The sequence below is a fragment of the Artibeus jamaicensis genome, unplaced genomic scaffold (assembly GCF_021234435.1).
Source record: "Artibeus jamaicensis isolate MK-2021 breed Jamaican fruit bat unplaced genomic scaffold, CSHL_Jam_final contig_373, whole genome shotgun sequence".
Lineage (NCBI taxonomy): Eukaryota > Metazoa > Chordata > Mammalia > Chiroptera > Phyllostomidae > Artibeus > Artibeus jamaicensis.
In genome coordinates, this window is record NW_026521807.1 from 3138571 (window position 1) to 3151619 (window position 13049).

A 13049-nucleotide genomic window follows, 5' to 3' on the forward strand; every position below is an offset into this window, starting at 1 on the left:
ATCAGGATTCAAAACCTAGATCTATAATTAATAAGAACCTATATTCTGACACAAGGGAACCACTCATTTGGTTCTAAAAACATAAATAACCAAGGCCAAGCTGATGGATACCCAAGGAGGAGAACAGCCACAGGCCTTCCTCAGCCTGCCCTCTTCTCCACCGTCCAATGGGGCGCCGCCTGCAAGGCCGAGCGAAGGTAACTCCCCTCAGTGGCTGCACGGAGTGGGTTTCCCTTTGCAGAGCTGGTGCGAGGATGCGGGGTTCGAAGGTCCCCATGGTGCTCGCGCTCTGGAACCCAGGAACCGTTGCAAAATAGTCCCACCGTCTCCTCCACCACCTCTGCTCACCCGCGCCCCTTTGTTCTGCTCCCTGGTCATTCTTTCCCCATTCTCCATTTCCTTGGCAAATCCAAACCACGTTTCCTAGAATACCTTTGTAACCACTCTGACTGTGAATTGCTCCTGAGAGCCTCTTACACAAAAATCACAAAGCCAGAAAAGCATTTTGGCAAGAATTCCAAGGCAGTCCCACCCAGATTTCAGAACAATGCCAACAGACGCTGAGCTTCCTTAACCCTGGTCTGTGTTCAGACAGACACGACCCAGAGAGCAAAGGACAGGATGCTAAAAGGGACAGAGAATGTGGGTCACCCTCACAGCTCACCCTAAGAAGCCGGATTTTCACTGCCGTTCCTCACAGCCTGTCCTTGCGATATTACAGCCAATAGTTCCTGACATGAGTCTGGCTCTTCCCCTCTGACATCAGCATTAACAGTGACATCCCCGACCTGCTGGGTGGTTGGCACCCATCTGCAAACAGGCGGCTTCCTGGGGCCACCTGCCCCAAGGAAGGAGAAACCACCTCTGCCTGTGGGTTGTCAGTTCCAACTTTCCTGAAGCAACGCTGGCTCCTGACAGAACTCATCATGCAGGCCTTAAATCTGCAAGGTCACAACTCCCTTCTAGTGATGCCCACTATGTTATTTCCAGGCTTTCTTAAAAGGGCTGGTACCTTCACATTCACAAGGATGCTGGGCAGGGGGGCGTTCGAATATCGTATATTTTCCCTCCCTCATCAGCTCAGCTTAGGGGAGGGCCATTGTGTCTGTTCGGAAGCACACAGACGTGCATCTCTATCCCCAAAGATGCAGTTGTTACAACCTGCGCTTGAATGCCATTCACTTCCTGGAGACACGTGTTTTGGGGTGCCCACAACCCCAGCAATGGATTTAGGACAGACTAACCTAATCTTGTGATAATACCTGAAAATCTCTTTCAAATTGTTGACTTCAGGGAGGCTCCAAAAAGTTGCCTGGAGATGGGAGAGCAATAACCTCGGATGAGGCACCAGATGAAAGCTAGGACTTTGGCCCTTACCCCTGCGTTAAAGCAGAGCAATTTCACATTTCTTTGTTTATTAGTTGTTGTTAAGCAATGTCGATTAAAATTAAAATTTGTTCATAATTTAACAGACTATGCCAGAGGGGCAGGCAAGTCAGCAGCGTGAGGCAGAACATGTGCACAGGCATGATGACCCTTCAACAGTTCTTCAGGAAAACCAACAGACCACCTCTCAAGAAGCTTCTAGAACAGATTTTCTGATAGAGCACCAGATAAAGTGGTTGATTTATTTAGGGGAGATGGGCATCACTGAAAACAACAACTTTTTATAGTGTCTTACATGTTTGTGGGTCAGAAACTGGAGCAAAGAGCAGTTGATTGATGCTTCTGCTCCAGTTGGCAATGGCAGACTTCATTAGTGGCATTCAGTGGGTGGGTGGGCTCATCTGGAGGGTCCAAGATGGCTTCACTCACGCCAGCGGGGATGGCTGGAAGGTTGGGTTCCACTGAGACTGGCCACTGGAGCACCTGCTTTGATGGCCACAGAGTAGACTTTTTAAATGGTAGCTCAGGGCTCGAAGAGCAGTTCCCATGAACAAGGCAGAAACGGCAATGGCCTTTCAGGACCTTGCCTCGAAAGTCACATGATACTTTTTGTCACACACTACTGGTCAGAGTGGTGACAAGCTGACCCCGATTCAAGGAGAAAATCCAGAACCTCCCCAGCCCCACAGTGAATAAAAAATAATACAAACACTCTGAAAAAGGTGATTTGCATTGAGCCTTAAACATATATATATATTTAGAATCACTGGTTTTCAGGACACTGAGCCTGAAAAAAGGAATCCAAGTGACTGCTTTTCAGAAAATTGGTCAAAACAACAAGGAAATGGCCCCATAGTATTACCCAGACTCAGTAGACAGACTGGGAGTTTAGAGATTGGCCATGAGCCTCACCATTACCAAGACACTCTGAACTGACAAGGCAAGAATCTGTGTAAATGGACCACACACTTCTATGGCTCTGGCCTTTAGAAACTTCTCGGAGACATTTTGCTAGGACTGCTCTCCCTTAAGGAGCAAACCCCTAATGCTTTGAACTCATTGTCTCTGAGTTATCCTTTGCAATTTATGCTCACTAGGCCTCAGAGCTTTTATTTTCTTTTATTCACTTAATCATATTCAGTAAGGCAAGGTGGTGTATGAGAGGACCTGGAACTGAGATCACCTCAGGGAATAAGAGATTAAAAAGTGCCTCATCTCACTAAGGCAGTGGTTCAAGGCCAAAATGATCTTGCCCTTCCCATCACCATCCCCCCGACGCACTGTCCCGGAGCACATGGGGCGAGGTCTGGAGGCATCCTGGCCCGCCGCAACTCAACTGCTGAGCAGCGAGCTCCACATTCCTTCCGCCTCCCTCTTTCTGAACGATGCACATAGAGTTGAATCTCTACAAATCAAATGCTCATCATGCTGTGGCTCCACCGAAATATCTCACTTTAAAAAAGAGTTCCCCTAAAAGTCTGAAAATCTTAATTCTCATCATGAACCCATTCTTTAACTTAAATGTTAAGAATCACTTTCAATTTGGATGGCCAGTCACATTGTATTACTAAAGACAAACAAACAACCAAAAAACAAACTTCAGTCGATTCAGTATTCAGTAGCTCCCAGGTGCTCTGGTCTTTTGTGTCTTAAAACAATGAGCTGAAATGTCTCTGCACGACGCAGACGCAGGCCAAGCCAGACTTACAGATTAGCAGCTGCCCACTGGTTGCAGGCTCTTCCACCTGTTGTCTCCCGAAAGGAGGGCAACGGCAGCAATGACACAGAGTGGCCTAATGTCAGCAAACACACCCCAGGCCTCTGCCACTTGTCCCTAAAACAGCACAGAAAACTGCCGGCGTGTCCCCCAGAGTCACTTCCTTCCCTGCAGGAATCCTCTCGCATGCCCTGCTCTGTTTGCGGTGGTCATGCTCTGGTTTACACTCACAAACCAAAGGCTGTCAACTCACCAGACAGAAAACAGCATTTATAAACTCTTAAGTTCATTCACCTTTGGGGAACTCCTAATAGTCATTTTTATTGGGTCTCTTCCACTACAAATTTGTAAAGCCATTTCCTATTTCTCAGATTAATTGCCATTTTCCTCTTTAAACAAGGTTTCAATGACACCCATACATGGCACATAAAACCACAATTCCCTCAGTGAAATAAATTACATCGCTGGGTTGGTGCAAAGGACTGTTCACCAGCCAGGCCAGTTAATTGTGTGTGATGTGTTGCCACTCTCCCAAGACAAACATAAACACTCTTCATACAACTGTTTGGCTTTGCACCCCCTTTTCCAGGGGTTTTCCCCCAGGGCGTAGTCTCAGCTGTCCCGCAGAGCAGGTCCCCTCCAACAACGGCCTGCACTTGGTAGGCACGCCCCCCAGGAAACGCGGCCTCCCTGACACATCTGACCACAGCACTAACTTAATTTTAAGTGACTATGACTTTTACCTGGCGTTCAATACACGCCCTGGAACTCCTTTGGTCCTCGAGGTGAAGGAAGCCCTGAGAGACACCAGTGCACAGAGCCTGTCTGCTCCAGAGAAGGGGCACAGCACCGGAACTCAGTGGGCAGCCAGCTTCCATATGCAAACAGACGCCTGAAAGCAACAAGGACAACAATGCCGACCCAGCCACAAATCGGGCCACTCTCACAAGTTTCCGGATTATATGTAGGGGTGTCCAACCTTTTGGTGTCTCTGGGCCACACTGGAAGAAGAAGAATTGTCCTGGGCCACACATTAAATACACAAATATGAACAAAAACTGACGAGCAAAAAAGAAGTTTTAAGTAAATTTACGATTTTTGTGTTGGGCCACAATGATAGCCAGCGTGCGCCGCCCCCAGCCCACGGGCCAGGGGTTGGACACACCTGAGAGCAACTTGCTCCTATTTTAACAATGGCATTAACTACCACTTACTGAGTTCCAGGTGTACCCTACACAGGTTTTTGTCACTTCACATAATGACTCTACAAAGCAGGTATGATCATCCCCATTTTACAGAGGAGAAAACTAAGCCCCAGAGAACGAGTGATTTGACTAAGGTCGTAGGTTCGGTGAGTGGGGAGCAGGGCTGGCACCAGGCCCGCCCAACTTGGGGCTGGGTCTTCCCCACCGCAGGCCCAGCAAAATGAGGCTGAGAAAGGCTGTCTCCCAAACGCCTGGCATACAGCTCTCTAACAGTTGTCAATCGGTCAAAATCCTTAAAACAGGCTGCATAGTCACCAAACAAAACCCAATCCTGTGTGTTTAATCATTTACCTTTTAAGGCCACAGACAATGAAAGCTGTTCAGATTCAGGGTGAGCCTGGCTGCTGTCAGGACAACTGGGCTCTAGAAAGGCCCAGAAGGCACGACTGAGTCATCCCTGGCGCCTGGCCCCACTGGCGGAGGAACCTGGTCCTCTGGTGAAGACCCCGGGGTCTGGCCTTGTGAATGGAGTGATCAAACCGAGCTCATGGTCAGGGATTTGATCCTGGTTCTAGGGAAAGCGCACAGCAGGTGAGGCCATCACCTGGAGCAGGGGTCACCGACCTCTGGACCAAGGACCGGGGACCGGTCCAGGTAGGTAGGGAACTTGAATGTAATGCGCTTGAATCATCCCGAAACCGTCCCTCCCCCTCTCCAGTCTGTGGAAAAATTGTCTTCCACAAAACCCGTCCCTGGTGCCAAAAAGACAGGGGACCGCTGACTAGAGAAAATACCACAGGTATAAATGGCAGGAAGGACGGCCGGGGCACATCAAAGACTTCTCTGACTTGTGTTGTAAAAACAGGAGCAAGTTGCCTGCAAAATCACCCCAAACTTGGACTCTTACACTCCTGCTCCCTATAAAAATGTACTTACATGATTTATACCTTATTTGGGGAATAACTAATGAATACATGTATACTATTTCACTTTACAATGAGAAAATTACAAATATGAACCAATCCTCTAACATATTACATTTTTATAGCAAGTTGGAACCCTCCTAATACAGAATTCCATTATATTTCAGCTTTTCATTTTGTAGACATGAACACTACTAATATAAATCTCCATTAATATTCTTTTCTGCCACTGTAGTTAGTCCCCCAGATAACCTAAAAAAAAAGAAAACTACAGAATTGAAACTTCATATGCGATTAAATAAACAAATAAACAAAAAGTGTGCATCTGCATGAAGAGACAATGTGAAGTACTTTGCACTACAGGTTTGCCTTCTACATTACCCTTCATAAAAGCTCAGGGCTCAGGGCTGGGAAGTCAGGCACCCCCGCCTCACTGCTGTCTGAATCCTGAAGAAAATAATCAGCTTCTCCCCTCTTGAGTACACATGTAAATGTACTCAAGAGACCAGATATTAGAAATGCACTGTTTTTTATCAACATATATGTATTCTTAAAGAGTGAATTTGTTTGCCACTTGCATGATTTTGCACAAAGAATATTCTGGAATCGTGTACAGTATTTACTACTCACTTCCAAAGTGCCACGCTAGAACCGTTCATCGGGACAGGCTCACAGGTGGAGAAAGGCACAGTGTGGCGAACGGCCCCTGCGAGAAGCTCCAACGCCAGACCACGAGGGCACTACCACACATCACTCCCAACACTCAGTTTTCACTAAAAACAAAGTAATCATCAATACTGCTCTGCAAGATTAAGTTTAGTCTTTGTACTCGAACTCTAATAATCTATCTGGCCAGTGGTAGTCATTCTTCCTGCTGCTCCAGAGCCCTGGCCAGAGACACCTCTGGCCTGCAGAACGCCTCCTGCTTTAGATCAGTAAGCCCTTGTGATCATTACTACAGAGCAGAAGCCAATAAGCAGCTGCTCCTTTCTGTAGTCATCAACCAGGGTCAGCCTAGAGCTTGTCGTACCTCCACCAGGAGACTGGATACCCACTGCGTGTTTCCTGGAGAGAAGCAAGGAGACATCACACAAAGCCTGCACCAGAAGTCAAGTGAACCAGTGAACGGGACTGTTGGGAGGAATGGATTTCCAGAAGAAAATGTCCCCCTTCCCCCAAGGTGGCACAGAAATTCCACCTGAAAGTGGTCAGTTGCCAAGGGTTCCAGAGGCAGCACACTCACCCCTGGACATCAAAGTCATGTGGTGAAGCCTAAAGGTCAATTTAAAGAGACAGCCGCCCCGCCCCCCACTCCAGCCAGGACCAGAGGAGGTGGTGAAACCAACCAATGGCACTTCAGTTAGTGTTTGCAAATTTAAACAAAATTCCTTGACATTACGCATTCTCTTTGGCAACTTTTCATCTTAAATTAAAGTCCTGTGACTATTATGAAATCTTAAACTCCCTTGTAATGACAAATCTTTTTTGTGAATTAACTGGGATGTTAAATGGGGAGATAAATGAACAGCAAGGCCTGGCCATACCAGCCTAGAAGTGGCAGCGTGGCTGATCGCCGTGGGTTTCTAAGCACGGCACACACACCTGGTTTGGTTGGAGGAGGCCACTGTCAGCAGGGCTATGATTTTCAAAATGAGGCTGGGCAGCGGCAGAGCTCTTGATTCACGGGCTGGTAGAACCGATCAGTGTAGACAACTGAACCCTCCTGGCCTCCCAGTCACACTCATGGCATCTTGCACTCACACGCACTTCCGCACACAGACCGCAACTGGGGCCATCACCTCCCCACAGCCCGGGCTCTGCCCAACTCCAGGGCCCCCCCCACCCCAGACAGATTCTCACCCACATCCCAGGCCTGAGAAAGCCTGTCTTCTCCAACAACGTTAAGCTATCACTTTAATCTTGTTACATCTCAATTTCCTGAACTGTGTGTAATCCCAAGAAAACCTCAATTTCATAAAAGCCACTTGTCACCACTTCTTACAGACTTTTCAGCCTATAAAAATAATCTCCAAGAGCACTGGACTAGGAGTCAGAAGTCTTACCTTCATTCACATCATTCACCCACCTAACAAGTGCATAGTAAGCACCCAACACACACCAGGGACCAAAGGCATAAAGGCAAATAAACAAGACAGACAAGAGTCCCTGGCCTCAGGGGGTTTTTAATCAAGTCACTTAGTGTCCTTAACTGAAATTAAAGGGCTCGGACAGGAAGCTCTTTCAAGTCCCTCCCAGCTCACCTATTCTCCACTCTGCTTTGGTGCCAAGAGGGGACTGAAGCATTCTGGAAGGCTCTACTTCCCTGAACCGATGCTATTTTTACTCCACGTCCATACACCTCGGGCTGCAGATGTGTGACTTATATCCATCCTGCCAAGCATAAATGACTCGTTTTCATCCCAGTGTTTATTGGACTAAGTGGAGCCCTGATCTTGAAGGCCCCCTGGCATTCGCATCTCAGGCTCCTTGGCACAGGGGCCCTCACAGCCCTATTCCTTCCACATGGAGGAAATCTGGTTCCTTCAGATCAAAACTACAGAAAAACAGAAGCAGGGCTGCCAAGGCTTCCTCCCATGTTGCCTGGGTTTGTTTATTTCTTCTTCATCAACTCACATCATTTCTGACACTGCATCTCAACTTCCTGGACACAGTTAGAGAGAAAAGCTTTTAAGAGGCACTGAAGTACAGCCAACTTCTGATTAGCCCCAGTAATGAAGGGAAGGGACAGCACGTGGCCAAGGCAGGAGGGCTCTCACCTCAAAGCACTGCAAGGCAGAGACTTTCATACAGGATATGGAGAACCATTAGCGAAACAAGGGAAAAGCTGCCCCTCCCAGTGCTCCTCCCCGGCACCCCTCCTCATTCCCCTCAGATAACTTTGCAGGGAAACACTTGGCTGGAGTTCTACCTTCTGGGAGCTCCCCACAGCCCCATATCCACCGAAAAGGGAGATACCTAGGGTTGCCATCATCCACTTGCGCAGGGGAATATCAGCTCTTGAATCAATGGGGGGGTTGGGGAGATAGATTTTTATAAGCACTGTACAAATAGAAGCTATGATGAAATGCACTTAATGGTTAAGGATTTTAGTAGCACATCTTAATAGAAGTCTTTTTTCAGAGCTAAGTTCACAAATATTAGGCAGAAATGCATACAGTCGAGAGGTGAGAAGCTGGACTAGAAAGCCCTCAGAGGTGAGACAGCCACAGTGGGGACGGTGATGGGCATGGAAAAGGCCGGGCCCGCAAATAACCAGCAGGAGGCAGTGATGTAGACAGGCGCCCTTCGACCTTTCTGATCACAGGCACAGGCACTCCAGAGGCTACTCGATGCTTTGCCTACGACTGTTTCGGACACATAAAAAACCATTTCCATCCACCCACCTCCAGTCTCCTCCGGCTCCCACCTCCCTTGCCCTGCCCACCTTGGTCACTTTGCTCCCTTCAGAAAGAAACGAAGCTGCTTTGGGGACCGGGGCCAGCGGCTGGCTGGTAAAGAACGATCCCACACACTTCCTCTCCCTCCTGTTGGAGGACACTTAGTCATTCACTTCTTCCTCCTCTTTGCTCTGTTCCTTCTAACTACGATCACTGAGGACTCGATTTGAAGTCAGCAGTCCAGAGATCGAATCCCAGATCCCCGCTTCCCTACTGGGAGACCTAAGGTAAGTCACATAACCTCTCTGGGCTACACTCTCTTCTCTGTAAACTGGGATGTAAACAAAGTCCCAGCAGGACTTTGGTGAGGCAGCAGAAATGAACGGTCACCGCGAACAGAACAGCGCCCATGAGAAGGCAAGCTCTCACCATGCCGCCGACCCCCCACCAAGCGGTTTAACACTTTGAACGCTGCTGGGCTCAAAGGAATTCGGTGACCATCATACTCCAAATACAGAGTCCAGCACAAATAACGCTCCCCTTTTCTATTACAAAATCTCTTACTACGAAAGCATAAGCATGGAATTCTGTAACAGAACAATAAACACCACACTCAAGCACACCACATGACATCTTAGGGGAAATGTTCAAATTAAGACTATAAAGTATTACATCCACATTACTACCCTAGCAACCACACTCAGGCATTACTTCTGCCTGACCCTCCATATAAAAGACACCACCCCAGCTCTGAAAGAGCACTCCTGTCTGGTGGATTTCTTTATTTCCAGTGTGAATGCCCGGTTGCTGAGCAAGTGGCAGAGGGGTATGGCAGGACCTACAGCAACCACGTTCAGCCACGAACTCCCCACTAGGGCAGGAGACACTCCACGCTCCTGACCCCAGTGCCCTGCATGATCAGCGAGCCCCAAGTCCTGCCTGGTGCCACGGAAGGAAACGACCAGCCCCTCTGAGGCTGCAACCCAAATGCCAGCTCGCTGTGATAAAGATCTCAGAGGAGCAAATTAAATCATCCTCTCTGCCTTTTATTCTTCAGTAACAACCACAAAATTAGATGAAATGACCCCCTGATCCTCCAATTTAAGGCCGATTTTATTACCTTCAACCCCAATTCTCTCTCTTTTGAAGGATAGGAGACCCTGAAGACCCCCAGGCCAATGGGATTAGTAACTGCGGGCTTCTTCCTCCCAGCTGGTTCCAGGCCCTCTCCCCCGAGGGCACTTCTCCTTCCCCCAGGGGGGGGGTCACAATCAGTTCAATCTTCATGCTTCAGAGACATCCCTTTGAACAAGATCAAATGTCTCCCCACCCCTGCCTGGTGCTCAAAGGAGCAGCAGCCCCTTCTCACTTGGAGCATTAATGTCAACTCAGCCAGAAAGGCGAAGGCAGAGGGAGCAGGTCACTGATCAACTGTCCACCAGGCTACAACCAGGCCCACTCAAACAGCACCTTGGGAGGGCTGGTCACCCCCATAAAACATGATGCGCACTTTGAACCCAGAAACAAAGAGAATGGGAACTGTGTTCTGCAGCCTGCTGGGGTGTGAGGGGAGCGGTGGCTGTTTGTTTTCTTCTCTAGACTGTGGCAGAAAGGGTGGAAGGACTTCTCTGCAGCCACCCAAGATGGGCAGATAAAACGCAGGCGAGGTGAGCGCCAGGACTGACCACCAGAAGATATGGGAGGGGAAAGATATGGGAGGGGAAAGATATGGGAGGGGAAAGATACGGGAGGGGAAAGATAAGCATGGGGTCAGTCCAGAGGGAGCCAACTTCCTTCAGCTTTGAGGAAGGAACCGGAGAGAACACAGTTCTGGAAGCCTCAGAGCCTGCTCCACAGAAGGAATGCTCTGGAGAGAAAAGGAATCATTTAAAACACAGGGTATTTACTCTTTATCATGAAAAGAGTGGAAGAGGAATTTTTTTCCCTCTCTTTAGCCTATTTGGAAAAGTTACTTATTATTAACGAGTCATCCAAAGGCTTCCTTCCAACTCAGTCCATAATTGTTAAAAGATGCTAAGAAACAGGAAACAGTCATTTCTTAACTGAAAGAGGACAGGAGATTGATCAAAACAACTCCTTCAAGCCTTTCATAAACCAAAAGTCTAAGATACTCCATTTAAGACCAACATTTCCTGGAAGCGAGGACTTAAAAGTCTTCTTTCAAATCAACAAACCAGAGTGGATAAGACACACCAGCCAGCAAATCACGGCTGACAAGCCACCTGATCAAAGTGAAAAGCGGCTCCTGAATGAGGCACTGACTGCGCTCTGGAAACGGAAGAGCGAACTCTTCCCAAAGATGTCAGTGCCTGGGTGCAGCCTCACGGTGCAACGCAAAAGCCTGTTCTGGAGACTCTGCTTCTTTTGTAAGAAGAAAAAATAAAGCTTTCACCTGAAAGAACCAGACACCCGAGTGGGGACGTGCCATTTATTTGCTCTGGGTGTGTGTGTGTGTGTGTCCCCAGGCACAGTCTGGGTTCTCAGGCAGTTCTGCCATAAGGCCAGAGCGCAGTACGTTAATGACACTGGAGACTGGGACCAGCAGACCAATTGCTGTGTCCACTTGTTGCCTTTGCCCTGACTGTCCTCAAATGTCTACCTTGGACGCAAGGGACCCATGCTGGACAGTGTCCTTGGATCTAAGCCAACGCTCCAAAACAGCTATATCATTCACACACACACACACACACCCCCGATACACGAATCCTGCTGCTGAGGCACTGGCAGTCCCATCTCCAGAACAGTAAGCGTTTCACTGCATGAAGGAAGAGCACCACATTAGACGTTCAAAACGCAAACTCCAGGAGCTCTAAGGAAGTTGGGGCCCAACGTCACTTCTTGGCTGTTCTAATGATGAGGATGCGGGCAGTCCAGGCCTGACTAGAGAACTGTAAGAAGTTGCAATCCGTGTGTGAGAACCCCCGTGTGGCGGGGGACCGGCCTGGTAACTTGGTGACTTTTTTCCAACCTGACTAGAACCGTATTCTAAAATCAGAGGCCCTCTGACCCGATCTCTCCTAGAAGCTGGATGAGTGGCTAATTCTTTTTACTTACTAAGCACTCCCCTCGCGCTTGGCAGTGTGAAGACCAGACACGCACCACCTCCTCGCCTTCGGTTCCTGCACAGATGGTGCAACACAAAACACTGAGTAATACCTCAAATTCCAAAACCGACTAAAAGCTAAAACGCACTTATATTTTAACATCTGGGCTTTTAAACTGCAATTTATTTTCTTAGTTCATTTTTCAAGTATGACAGACAAACTGATTCCATGGAGTGGAAATTCCTGGGGAAGAACACGAACGGGGTCAGCGGAGAGTCAAATTTCTTGGACCGCCCAGTCTTTCATGGACTCGACTCGCCTCCACGCGGCTGCGCGACTGGGCTCAGCACCAGGGCGGAGCCGCCGTGGCTACGCCGCTGCTTCTCCGTGGGACCTCTCCATTGGTCCCTGACTAGGTTGTGGAAAGCACACACAGAAACCAAAAATTAGTTCTTTCTCTTAAACAAAGCAATGGGAACGGCTGAATAATGAGCAGTGTCCATGTAAAATCAGGATAAGGAAGAAGAGGTGAAAACTCGGCCATGCTTTCCTAGGTGAGCATCGTCCTTGGTTAGATTTAACTACACCCCCGCCCCCAGCTTCCATGAACCCAGTCACTCACCACTTTCGGAAAGGACCAGGCCCAACACTCAGATGAAACACCACCCTGGGGGTTGCTACTCCCACCCCCCAGTATGAAGCAAAATGGGGTCAAGCCAATCGGCTCACCTCTCAGAGAACCCAATGTACTAAGAAGTATGGGGAAAACTGAAAAACGCTGATGTAAAAGGTTTTTGTTAAAATTACTTAACCTAAACCGTGTTTTAAAACCCATGCTCAAGCCACTTCCACTGGGTTGCTAACTGGGAAAGCCCATTGCTTGCGCCCTTACTGCCCATACCTGTAGGTCCATGTTCAACCCAGGGCCCACCAGGGCACCCAGGGTCTCGCTCCCCCAGGGGTGCAGGCCGTCCCTGCTCACATCACTGCTCCGTGATCTAGCGCCACACACTACTCAAAGGAAGACAATGACATGACGACTGCTGATTTCTCCTTTGCAATAGGAGTGAGAATCTAAACTCCTGCTGACATTCTGCAGGTGTGCAGTTGTTCATACAGAAAGAGACACGCAGGTCGCGATGATCACAACAGCTGCATTAACTGCATTTCACATGTTCACAACTGTACACCTATTTTTGCCCACCCCTGTATATTATGATAAATTCTCAATTATGCTCGGTAATGTGAGCAAACATCCATGTAATTAATCCAAAAAGGCACTCCGCAAATCACTTCCTAGGTTTAGGAATACATTATGATTCTTTTGTGCCACAGTGCAATTTACTAGGGCATTT

General features: G+C 48.3%; 1 protein-coding gene across 5 annotated transcripts in view; it reads right to left on the reverse strand.

Moving 5' to 3' along the window:
- Positions 1-13049, reverse strand: part of LHFPL2 (LHFPL tetraspan subfamily member 2) — a 144200-nt gene that overhangs the window by 117888 nt on the left and 13263 nt on the right. The window lies entirely within an intron of this gene.